This window comes from Moschus berezovskii, chromosome 20 (genome assembly GCF_049115385.1).
Source record: "Moschus berezovskii isolate FMDL1 chromosome 20, NW_MosBer_1.0, whole genome shotgun sequence".
In the NCBI taxonomy this organism is placed as follows: domain Eukaryota; kingdom Metazoa; phylum Chordata; class Mammalia; order Artiodactyla; family Moschidae; genus Moschus; species Moschus berezovskii.
This window is the reverse complement of record NC_142479.1, coordinates 59,998,548-60,010,900: the sequence shown is the minus strand read 5'-3', so window position 1 is coordinate 60,010,900 and position 12,353 is coordinate 59,998,548. Positions and strand designations below refer to the sequence as shown.

General features: G+C 44.7%; 2 non-coding genes across 2 annotated transcripts; both read right to left on the bottom strand.

The window, feature by feature from the left end:
- Window positions 1–1,276: 1,276 nt before the first annotated feature.
- On the bottom strand, window positions 1,277–1,409 carry LOC129544850 (small nucleolar RNA SNORA76). The gene has a single exon (XR_008683594.2). It is a non-coding gene; the product is annotated as a small nucleolar RNA SNORA76 (small nucleolar RNA).
- A 196-nt stretch (window positions 1,410–1,605) lies between these two features.
- On the bottom strand, window positions 1,606–1,675 carry LOC129544831 (small nucleolar RNA SNORD104). The gene has a single exon (XR_008683575.1). It is a non-coding gene; the product is annotated as a small nucleolar RNA SNORD104 (small nucleolar RNA).
- Between the last annotated feature and the right edge of the window lie 10,678 nt (window positions 1,676–12,353).

The window sequence follows — 12,353 nt, the reverse complement described above, 5'->3', positions numbered from 1 at the left end:
AACAAAGCAGTTAAGACATGGCACCTGTGCATACTTGCCTTTCAACACCTGCCGCCTTGTCCTTGGACCTGATGCACGTTTCAGCTAAGCCTCAGAGACTGTTGTCACCTATGCTTTAACTGCAGATTGGCACTTGCCATGTACCTCCACAAGGATTAAATCCTGGGTTGCTGCAGCTGTTGACCTTCAATACCCACCCCCTACAAGTGGAGAGCAGTAATAAAGCACTCTGTGCTCCAGGCAGGGACTGGCAGACAGATCTTCAGATATATTTTCAGGAGTTGAGTTCAACTTTCTCCCTTCCTATCTACAAAAGCACTGAAAACCATGGTGACAACTGTCCTTGTGACTAGGCAAAAGCTTTACGAGACTAGAGAAAACTGGAGAAATACCTGCTCAATTGCATGCATTCCCTCACCAAGTCTTTTGTACTGACTTCTTTGGAGCAGTTCTCAGAGCTATCCTGAGTTTCCTGGGCTGCAGCCCTTATTTTTGCCCCAACTACAACTTCACTTCAGTCGCTCAGTCGTCTCTTTGCCACCTGAGGACTGCAGCACTCCCAGCTTTCCTGTCCATCACCAACTCGCAAAGCTTGCTCAGAACTCATGTCCATCCAGTGGATGACAAAACTCCACTCTCCCTTTGTGCACGTTTTAAAACTCCCAAAATGTGGATTACACCTGCAAGTAGGTGTGTATGTTGTGCCCTGTGGCAAAATACCTTAGTACTGTGAGCTGTTCAGTCTGGGGCATACCCTATAGGTCAAAGAAAGTGAAGTCCCTCAGACGGATCCGACTGTTTGTAACTCCACGGACCGTAGCCTACTGGCTCCTTCCTCCATGGGATTTTTCCAGGCAAGAGTACTGGAGTGGGCTGCCATTTACTTCTCTAGGGGAATCTTCCCAACCCAGGGATCAAACCTGGATTTCCTGCATTGCAGACAGACGCTTTACCGTCTGAGCCACCAGGGAAGCCTATTTTAAGCTTGTCTGCGAATACCCCTTATCCTAAATAAGCTCATGAAGCCCCAGACCGGGAGGCAGTTCCAGTGAAATAAACCATGGCCTTTGAACTGTTCAAGGCCACAACCTATTTCTCATCTCCTCTCCCTGCAAGATGGCCATCCACACGGCGGTTAAATCAAACTGCGCATCTCACAGGTCTCCATGAAAAGTGACACTCGGACTCAGGGAAGACACAAGAAATAAGCAAAGACTACAGGACCCCCGACGTCTTTCCCAGGCCCCGTACCCCCCGCCCCGGCAGCCCAGGGCGGCCGTGTCGCTCGCGGTTAAAAGGGCCGCCGCCGCGGGGGCAGACGACCCCAGTTATGCGCGAGCACGTGCTCTGGCGCTGCAGCCTGACCCCCGGCGCCACGCGCAGGCGCGGCGGGGGCTCAAAGGCAGCGCGTCGCGACAAACAACAACATCGGACACCAGCACTGGGGTCAAACCATTTTATTGAGGGGCTTCGGGGGAAGATCAAAAAGCTGGGAGAACAATGACATCCGACGTCCTTCTCGAGCCATCTGCAAGAACAAGAGCTGTGGGTGAGGAGTGCGATGTGCCCGCAAGCCCGTCTCTTCCCAGCCGCCGAGGCAGCCCGGCTCAGACTCCAGTTCGCATCACCCGCGTCAGCAGTCTAACACGTGCTTTATTTGGGATGTCATCACCGCAGGCCGCCCGCCCTCCGCCCGACTCCCAGGCCTCCGAGACCTGGTACAGACCTGCCCTGGGACAAAACTAACAGAACCTCACCTGGCCAGCTCCTCAGCGGCTGAAAGGAAAGGAAACGAGCCTGGTTTCTACTTAAAGAAGCAGACCGGATATAGTTGGGCGGGCCTTACCTCTATTGACCAATTGCAAGTTAAACTTCTTGTCACGTGACTGTAAAGTAACTCACTGATTGGCCGGGCTCGCTGAGTCCTCCAGAGTATAGAGTGGTTACATGCCAACCATAGAAATGGGTGTTATGTAAAGGCTGTATTGTGCAGTGTCCTAAATTCTGATTTCTTTCCTCACCTAGGTCACCGGCTTGTGAGTGGTGTATATCTCTATAGTACACAAAACGGAACCGAACAGACAGTAGGGCGCAAGAAATGTCTAACCTGTTCGATATTCTGTTCCACGAGCTAAGCTAGGAGCTGAGGTGACCAACTAATCTTGCCCCTGAATTTAAAGTAACCTGTTGTGGCAGAAGAGGCTTGCATTTGAAAGCAGGTCGATGTGCAACCAAATCCTGACTTTGTGATGAATTCACTTTTTGACCTTGATCACTTAGCTTTTCTGAGCCTCGATTTCTGAAAAACAGAGAAATCCAAAATAGCAGTGGTGTACAAGGATTACATTAATGTCAATCAACTGACACATTGTAAGTGGTAAACAAATACGTGTGTTTGAAGTACTGGTGTGATGCAGAAGGTTTATGTGATTATATTACTTTAATAAATGCTAAAATAGAAGTAGCTTACTTCGGAGGCCGAAAGGCGAGAAGGTCTAACTTTGGGAAAGCTGAAAGTACTTCTAAGTACTGAGATCAAACTGTGAAGCAGGCACATTATTCACAAGTGGACAATAAGAATATATCCTTGCTATCTGGGTTTGATTTGGGCTTCCAAGGTAGCTCACCAGGTAAAGAATCGGAATACTGGTTAGATCCCTGGATGGGGAAGATGCCCTGGAGGAGGAAATAGCAAGCCACTCCAGTATTCTTGCCTGGAGAATTCAATGGACAGGAGCATGGCAGGCTATACAGTCCATGGGGTTACAGAGTCAGACACAGCAGAGCACTCACACACTCTGGGTTTGATTTACTGGGAGAGGGAACAGAAAACACACAGGCACAATAATCTGGCTATCATTACTTCCTTTATATGTTTTCCTTGGGAATTAATTTCCTTTTTTCTCCCAACTTAATAAGGAAGGTTTATTGTTTTCTGTAATAATGAAAGCATTTCAGCTCGTGTTTGTAGTTGAATAGGACTCTTTCGTTATTTTCTACATAGCTTTTAGTTAAATTTCTAAATTCTTTGGTCCAAAACAATAATTATTTTGGCGAGTGTTTTGTAACCTGTATATGATGTGGACTTTAAGAAAAACCCACAGTGTAAGACGTGTGAGCTGAGTTATTCAGTGTCTTACTGGGGATTTTAGGCCAGGAGACAGAGAGCTCTGAGAAACTGTTCCCAAGAAGCAAGGGAGGAGCCAAGAAATACATGAATTTTTAGCTGAAAGAAAAAAATATATATATATAGTTGAACATCAAAGATTACTTGCGTTCACAAAGAAAAGTCATCTCAAGTTAACGATTTTTGTGCTTTTCTATATGTGGGAAAATGCAAGAATCTGGGGGTTGTAGACATTTTTCCTTAGATGTGTATCTTCACTATCTAGGGGCCAGTATCCAAGGCATAGAATGCTTCCTGTTTTTCTCGCTCCTGAATTCCCCTCAGGTCCCCTGTCAGTGGTGGGCAACTGTAGCAGCTAATGGCTTGATCCTTGTAGAACTGGAATGACAGGCAACATTTTTTTTTCTTTACAACGATTATTTTCATTGCTGTTTAATAAACTTTTGTTTTTAATTTCAACATTTATTACTCTGTAGTACAGTTTCTACATTGGGAAATTAATTAGTTTTTTTTGTGACCTAAAACATGATCTATTTTTATAAATATTCCGCAGATTCTTGAAATAGAGATATTTTCACTATCGTGTACAGATACTGACATGCAGCCTGCCAGGCTCCTCTGACCATGGGATTTCCCAGGCAAGAATACTGGAGTGGATTGCCATTCTCTTCTCCAGGGGACCTTCATGACCTAGGGATGGGACTCAGGTCTCCTGCATTACAGGCAAATTCTTTACCATTTGAGTCACCAGGGAAGCTCTAATATGTTTTCCAATATGGTAAGTGTAAAAATGATATCTTTAGTGTCAGCCATGGGCCAGTTAAAGGCCCATGAAGTTGAATGGTTCTATGAAGACCTGTAAGACCTTCTAGAACTAACACCCAAAAAAGAGGTCCTTTTCATTATAGGAGACTGGAAAGCAAAAGTAGGAAGTCAAGAGATACCTGGAGTAACAGGCAAATTTGGCCTTGGAGTACAAAATGAAGCAGGGCAAAGGCTAACAGAGTTTTGCCAAGAGAATACACTGGTCATAGCAAACACCCTCTTCCAACAACACAAGAGAAGACTCTACACATGGACATCACCAGATGGTCAACACCGAAATCAGATTGATTATATTCTTTGCAGCAAAAGATGGAGAAGCTCTATAGAGTCAGAGAAAACAAGACTGGGAGCTGACTGTGGCTCAGATCATGAACTCCTTACTGCCAAATTCAGACTTAAATTGAAGAAAGTAGCGAAAATCACTAGACCATGCAGTTCAGTTCAGTTCAGTTCATTCGCTCAGTCATCTCCAACTCTTTGCGACCCCATGGACTGCAGCATGCCAGGCCTCCCTGTCCATCACCAACTCCCAGAGTTTACTCAAACTCATGTCCATTGAGTCAGTGATGCCATCCAACCATCTCATCCTCTGTCGTGTCCTTCTCCTCAGGCCTTCAATCTTTCCCAGCATCTGAGTCTTTTCAAATCAGTCAGTTCTTTGCATCAGGTGGCCAAAGGATTGGAGTTTCAGCTTCAACATCAGTCCTTCCAATGAATTTTCAGGACTGATTTCCTTGAGGATGGACTGGTTGGATCTCCTTGCAGTCCAAGGGACTCTCAAGAGTCTTCTCCAAAACCACAGTTCAAAAGCATCAATTCTTTGGCGCTCAGCTTTCTTTATAGTCCAACTCTCACATCCATACATGACTACTGGAAAAACCATAGCTTTGACTAGACGGACCTTTGTTGACAAAGTAATGTCTCTGCTTTTTAGTATGCTATCTACGTTGGTCATAAGTTTTCTTCCAAGGAGTAAGCGTCTTTTAATTTCATGGCTGCAATCACTATGTGCAATGATTTTAGAGCCCCCAAAAATAAAGTCTGCCATTCTTTCCTCTGTTTCTCCATCTATTTGCCATCAAGTGATGGGACCGGATGCCATGATCTTTGTTTTCTGAATGTTGAGCTTTAAGCCAACTTTTTCACTCTCCTCTTTCACTTTCATAATGTAAGTTAAATAAACAGGGTGACAGTATGCAGCCTTGATGTATTCCTTTTCCTATTTGGAACCAGTCTGTTGTTCCATGTCCAGTTCTAACTGTTGTTTCCTGACCTGCATACAGATTTCTCAAGATTCAGGTCAGGTGGTCTGGTATTCCCATCTCTTTCAGAATTTTCCAGAGTTTATTGTGATCTACACAGTCAAAGGCTTTGGCATAGTCAATAAAGCAGAAATAGATGTTTCGAGACCATGCAGATATGACCTAAATCAAATCCCTTATGATTACACAGTGAAAGTGACAAATAGATTCTAGGGATTAGATCTCATAGACAGAGTGCCTGAAGAACTATGGACAGAGGTTCATGACGTTGTACAGGAGGCAGGGTTCAGGACCATCCCCAAGAAAAAGAAAGTAAAAAGGCAAAATGGTTGTCTGAGGAGGCATTACAAATAGCCGAAAAAAGAAGAGAAGCTAAAGGCAGAGGAGAAAAGGAAAGATATACCCATTTGAATGCAGAGTTCCAAAGAGTAGCAAGGAGATACAAGAAAGGCTTCCTCAGCGATCAGTGCAAAGAAATAGAGGAAAAAAATAGAATGGGAAAGACTACAGATCTCTTCAAGAAAATTAGAGATAACAAGGGAACATTTTATGCAAAGATGGGCTCAATAAAGGACAGAAATGGTATGGTCCTAACAGAAGCAGACGATATTAAGAAGAGGTGGCAAGAATATACAGAAGAACTATACAGAAAAGATCTTCATGACCCAGATAACTACGATGGTGTGATCACTCACCTAGAGCCAGACGTCCTGGAATGTGAAGTCAAGTGGGCCTTAGGAAGTATCACTATAAACAAAGCTGGTGGAGGTGATGGAATTCCAGTTGAGCTATTTCAAATCCTAAAAGATTATGCTTTAAAGTGCTGCACTCAATATGCCAGCAAATTTGGAAAACTCAGCAGTGGCCACAGGACTGGAAAAGGTCAGTTTTCATTCCAATCCCAAAGAAAGGCAATGCTAAAGAATGTTCAAACTACTGCACAATTGCACTTATCTCACACGCTAGCAAGTAATGCTCAAAATTCTCCAATTCAGGCTTCAACAGTAGGTGAACCGTGAATGTCCAGATGTTCAAGCTGCATTTAGAAAAGGCAGAGGAACCAGAGATCAATTTGCCAACATCTGCTGGATCATCGAAAAAGCAATGCCAAAGCCTTTGACTGTGTGGATCACAATAAACTGTGGCAAATTCTGAAAGAGATGGGAATACCAGACCACCTGACCTGCCTGCTGAGAAACCTATATGCAGGTCAGGAAGCAACAGTTAGAACTGGACATGGAACAGACTGGTTCCAAATAGGAAAAGGAGTACATCAAGGCTGTATATTTAACTGCTTATTTAACTTATATGCAGAGTACATCATGAGAAATGCTGGGCTGGATGAAGTACAAGCTGGAATCAAGATTGCCGGGAGAAATATCAATAACCTCAGGTATCCTGATGACACCACCCTTATGGCAGAAAGTGAAGAGGAATTAAAGAGCCTCTTGATGAAAGTGAAAGAGGAGAGTGAAAAAGATGGCTTACAACTCAACATTCAGAAAACTAAGATCCGGTCCCATCACTTAATAGCAAAGAGATGGAGAAGCAGTGGAAACAGTGGCAGACTTTATCTTTTTGGGCTCCAAAATCACAGCAGATAGTGACTGAAACCATGAAATTAAAAGATGCTTGCTTCTTGGAAGAAAAGCTATGACCAACCTAGACAGCATGTTAAAAAGCAGAGACATTACTTTGCCAACAAAGGTCTGTCTTGTCAAAGGTATGGTTTTTCCAGTAGTCATGTATGGATGTGAGAGTTGGACTATAAAGAAAGCTGAGCGCCAAAGAATTGATGCTTCTGAACTATGGTTTTGGAGAAGACTCTTGAGAGTCCCTTGGACTGCAAGGAGATCCAACCAGTCCATCCTCAAGGAAATCAGTCCTGAATATTCATTGGAAGGACTGATGTTGAAGCTGAAACTCCAATCCTTTGGCCACCTGATGTGAAGAACTGACTCATTTGAAAAGACCCAGATGCTGGGAAAGATTGAGGGCAGGAGGAGAAGGGGACCACAGAGGATGAGATGGTTGGATGGCATCACTGACTTGATGGATTTGAGCTTGAGTCTCTGTGAATTGGTGATGGACAGGGAAGCCTGGCATGCTGCAGTCCATGGGGTCACAAAGAGTTGGACACAATTGAGTGACTGAAGTGAACTGATGGGCCGGGTATGGTGTCATGTATATTGTTTATTTAGTCCTCTTAGAAATGCTGAGCTAGCATTTTAATTAGGGTTTATTGGTTGTAAGTGATGGCAACCCAACTCAAACTAGCTGGTATAAATAGGGTAGCATGTCTGACTCTTTGTAACCCAATGGACTGTAGCCCACCAGGCTCCTCTATCCATGAGGTTTCCCAGGCAAGAGTACTGGAGTGGGTTGCCATTTCCTACTCCAAGGGTTCTTCCCAACCGAGGGATTGAACCTACATCTTGAGTCTCCTGCATGGGCAGATGGATTCTTTACCACTGGTGCCACCTGGGAAAGCCCATAAATAGGGGAAAGTTTAGTTTAACAGGGAAGACGATATGTGCAGGCTGATCTCAAGGCAACTAGAGGAAGAACTTAAGTTTGTCCAGGACTCCTTTACCACATCTGTGCTTCTTTTTATTTGTCAGTTTTTTCTTTCTTTCTTTTGAAATGGCTTTCATTACAGATGGAGGCAGCTCCTGGGTCTCACACTCCTGGCTTTGCCAGTAGAAAGGAAATGAGTCCTTTTTGTGGCTCTAGTTGGGGCTAGATCGTATACAAGCATACCTATGAGTCAAATAAAGGTGTCAGATGGGTAGCTGTTTTGGTCAACTATTACTGCATAACAAACAACTCCATAACTTAGTGGTATTAAACAACAGTTCTTTTATTATCTCTCGCAGTTCTATGGGTTAACTAGCCTTGTTAACTGAAGACAGAGTTTGCCTCTTTTATCTTTTGCCTCAAGCCCAAAGACACAGCCAAGCCAAAGATTGGGAGAAGGAAGGATTTATTACTTGCAGGAAGTAAGGAGAATGCCTTTTCATACTGTTCATGGGGTTCTCAAGGCAAGAATTCTGAAGTGGTTTGCCATTCCCTTCTCCAGTGAGATGTGAGAGTTGGACTATAAAGAAAGCTGAGCATCAAAGAATGGATGCTTTTGAACTGTGGTGTTGGGGAAAACTCTTGAGAGTCCCTTGGACTGCAAGGAGATCAAAGTTGTCAATCCTAAAGGAAATCAGTCCAGAATATTCATTGGAAGGACTAATGCTGAAGCTGAGAATCGGATACTTCCTGATTCGAAGAACTGACTCATTGGAAAAGACCCTGATGCTGGGAAAGATTGAAGGCAGGAGAAGGGGATGACAGAGGATGAGATGGTTGTATGGCATCACCGACTCTGATGGACATGAGTTTGAGCAAGCTCCGGGAATTGGTGATAGACGGCAAAGCCTGGAGTGCCGCAGTCCATGGGGTCTCAAAGAGTCGGACACAACTGAGCAACTGAACTGATCTGAACTAAAGGAGAATGCCAGGGATATTTCACAAAGCAGTGTCTCCCCAAACAGCAAAATTAGGGACGTTTTAAGCCAAGGGAATATTCATATTCATGAAGGCGCTGGGGCTGCGTGTATTCATGAAGGGATTTGAGTAAAGGAGAATTCAGCACAGAATTGGGGCAGTGTTTGACAGGGTCCAAACTTTAGTTGCTTGAAGTCACAGAGGTCAGAAAAATATCAACATCATTCTTTAGGTTCAAACCAGTCTGGGGTCTTAGCCATCCTCCACCTAGGAGGGGGCCTTAGTTCCTATAGAACAACTCCAAGACCATACCAGTTTATTATGTATATCCCTTAAGGAGGAACTTGGACTATTTTACTGCTGAACTATTAAATATATATATATATATATAATTGAAGTATAGTTGACTTACAATGTTTCAGGTGCAGAGCAAGATAATTCAGTTGTACAGATACACATATATTATTTTTGAAATTATTTTCCATCATAGGTTATTACTCGCTGAACTATTTTTTCTTGATGTCCTTTATTCCTGCATTGCCTTACTTTCCTTGTGTGTGTGTGCTTAGATGCTCAGTCGTGTCCAAGTCTTCGCAACCCTATGGACTGTAGCCCACCAGGGTCCTTCTGTCCATGGGATTCTCCAGGCAAGAATACTGGAGTGGGTTGCCATTTCCTCCTCCAGGGGATCTTTCCAACCCAGGGATTGAACCCAGGCCTCTTGCATTGCAGGCAGATGCTTTACCATCTGAGTCACCAGGGAAGCACCTTATTTGACATGCTGTAAATAAATGTTGTACTTTGCCTTCATCACAACCTAGTGTCAGTAAATTGGCTCTGCTTCGAGGTGGGCAAGCGGACCTGAGTTCAGTTGGATAATACAGCCCCTTGAACATGGTAAACGTTTGATAATTGCTATTGAATTCCTCGTTCTGAATCTTCTTGTTTGTGTAACTGCATCAGTAAGATGCTTTCCATCCTGCTTTGGCGAGGTCTCTTGTGTGAGCCCTGGTCTCCCCTTTTCCTGTTCTAGATTAAGACCCAAATAACCCTTGCTATGGACTTGATGGCTCAGATGGTAAAGAATCTGCCTGCAGTGCAGGAGCCTCGGGTTCGATCCCAGATTTGGGAGGATCCCCGGGAGAAGGGAATGGCAACCCACTCCAGTTTTATTGCCTGGAGAATTCCAGGGACAGGGAAGCCTGGTGGGCTACAGTCCATGGGGTCGCAGAGTTGGACACAACTGAGCGATTAACGTACACACACACAACCCTTGTTAACTGTCTCCTAATGTCTCTCAAATGCTGGTCTTTTGCTCTAACTCTCCTCCTGAAGCATCTCACTCTGCTGCCTGCTAAGAAAGCCCAGCCTGACTCTAACGCCCATCCTGCCTGCCCTGCTTACCTCTCACAGTTCCTCCAGGTAGAAGTCAGCACGAGCTCACTGATAAGTCAGCTGGGGCTTCCAGGAAGCCACACATGATTTTCCTTTCTCCAGGCTTTTGTTCAGGTCCTCCTTTCCCCCCAGACTATCCTTCCCCTTGTCAAATCTGACAAATGGTCCAGCCAGATACCCCCTCTTCCATGAAACCCTCCCTGTGCTATCATCCCATTCCTTCCCTTTCACCAGGCCCATCTTTCTCATGAACACCATAGTTCTCTTGTAAAGTTGATTCCTGCCTTCCTGCAGTTTTCACAGGTGGCCTTATACTTTGATGCTCTCTGTGCACATGCTGTCACCTTTGCTGTTGTATAATCAGTAAGTTGTGCCCAACTCTTTTGCGACACTGGGGACTGTAGCCCACCAAGCTCCTCTGTCCATGGAATTTCCAGGCAAGAATACTGGAGTGAGTTGCCATTTCCTTCCCCAGGGGATCTTTCCAACCCAGAGATTGAACTGTGGTCTCCTGCAGAGCAGGCAGATTCTTTACCGGCTGAGCCACCAGCGGATGCCCTCGATGGTATTTGTTAAAAGAATGCAGGAATAAATGCGTGAATGAGTGGTAACCATGCAAGGTCAAAGATAAAGTCACCTGCAAAATGAAGAGGATGAAACAATAGCTAAAGTGTTTTCTGTTCTAAAATTTGGTTCTATCTGTGAATGAGCTCTCTTACAAAGAAAAGAGAGAGAGAATAGGCAAGGTTTATATCTTGAGCCTGAAGAAACACAGTCTGGAAGGAGGAAAAAGAGTAGATAGACGAGAGGAAAACTAGAAAATAGTACTCTCCAAGGAGGAAAAGCTCAAGAAAAAAGGACTGTTAACATACCCGGGGGAATTCCGTAGCGGCCTAGTGGTTAATCTTACTGCTGAGGGCCCCTGGTTCAATCCCTGGTCGGGGAACTAAGATCCCACAAGCCTCATGGCCCAGCCTAAAACAAACGAAAAACAAGAGAGGGCCAGAGTGAAAAAGATGAAGCAAGCCCGCTGGGATTTTACAGGAGGAAGAATGTTTATGAGCTGCTTGAGAGTACTTTCCAGAGAGTTCTGTGAAAATCAGCCAGACTCCAGGGGATTAGGAGGGACTGACCTGTGAGGCATTGGAGGCACTATGACAGGATGGCCGTTCCCATGTTGGCACTGAAGCAGCCCTTTGAGAATATTAATATACTCTTTGACTATCTGATGCCAAGAGCCAACTCATTGGAAGAGACCCTGATGCTGGGAAAGATTGAAGGCAGGAGGAGAAAGGAACGACAGAGGGTGAGATGGTTGGATGGCATCACCAACCCAGTGGACATGAGTTTGAGTAAACTCCAGGAGATGAAGGACAGGGAAGCCTGGCGTGCTGCAGTCACTGTGCTCTCAAAGAGCTGGAGACGACTGAGCGACTGAACTCCCACACTGGTACCACTGTGGATGCTCCACCATGGTGCCATATAGACTCAGCACGAATGCGTGTTTCACATAATGCAACCTCTCAGAGGCAAGTGAACAAATGATCAGTCAGGACTGGACTGAGCTCCCTCCTGGGGCAGAAACCCCATGGGAGAGTCCACTCTTCTCTCCCACGTGGCTGCTCAGTGACTTCTGTGGGTTGTGCTTTTGCACAACCAACCCCCAGTTGAGAGACTTACATGTTATTGGAGGCAATGCCCTTTATCATCACATAGTTGTACAAACTTCTGGTTCCAGGGACGTGGCAGCCTGGGCTCCTGCTTAACCACCTTTACAGGCCACAGAATGGGGAATTTGTCACAACACTGAGGGATGGGCAAGAATAACAGCCGGTGAAGGTGGAACACTGGAGCATCTATGGTTTCTTCAAAGTTATGTTGATAGCTGAGTTCTTTTCTTTCTTCCTTTTTTAAAAATTATATTCTTTTGTGTTGTTGTTGTGCTGGGACTTGCCCAGGGGTCCAATGGCCTAGAATCCATCTTCCAATATAGGGAACTTGGGTTTGATCCTTGGTTGGAAACTAAGATCTCACATGCCTTACAGTGCAGCCAAGAAAAAATAAAATCTGGGTTGTGCCTCTTACTAGCTGTGTGTTACCCACCTGGCTGTTAATCTTTTAAAATTCCAGTGCATCATCTGTAAAATGGGGCCAAAAACACTACCTCATAGAACTGCTGATAACATGAGCTGGTCCTATAATGCATGCTTTTTTTTGCACATTTCTTAATAATAGCCAACAGCCAACAA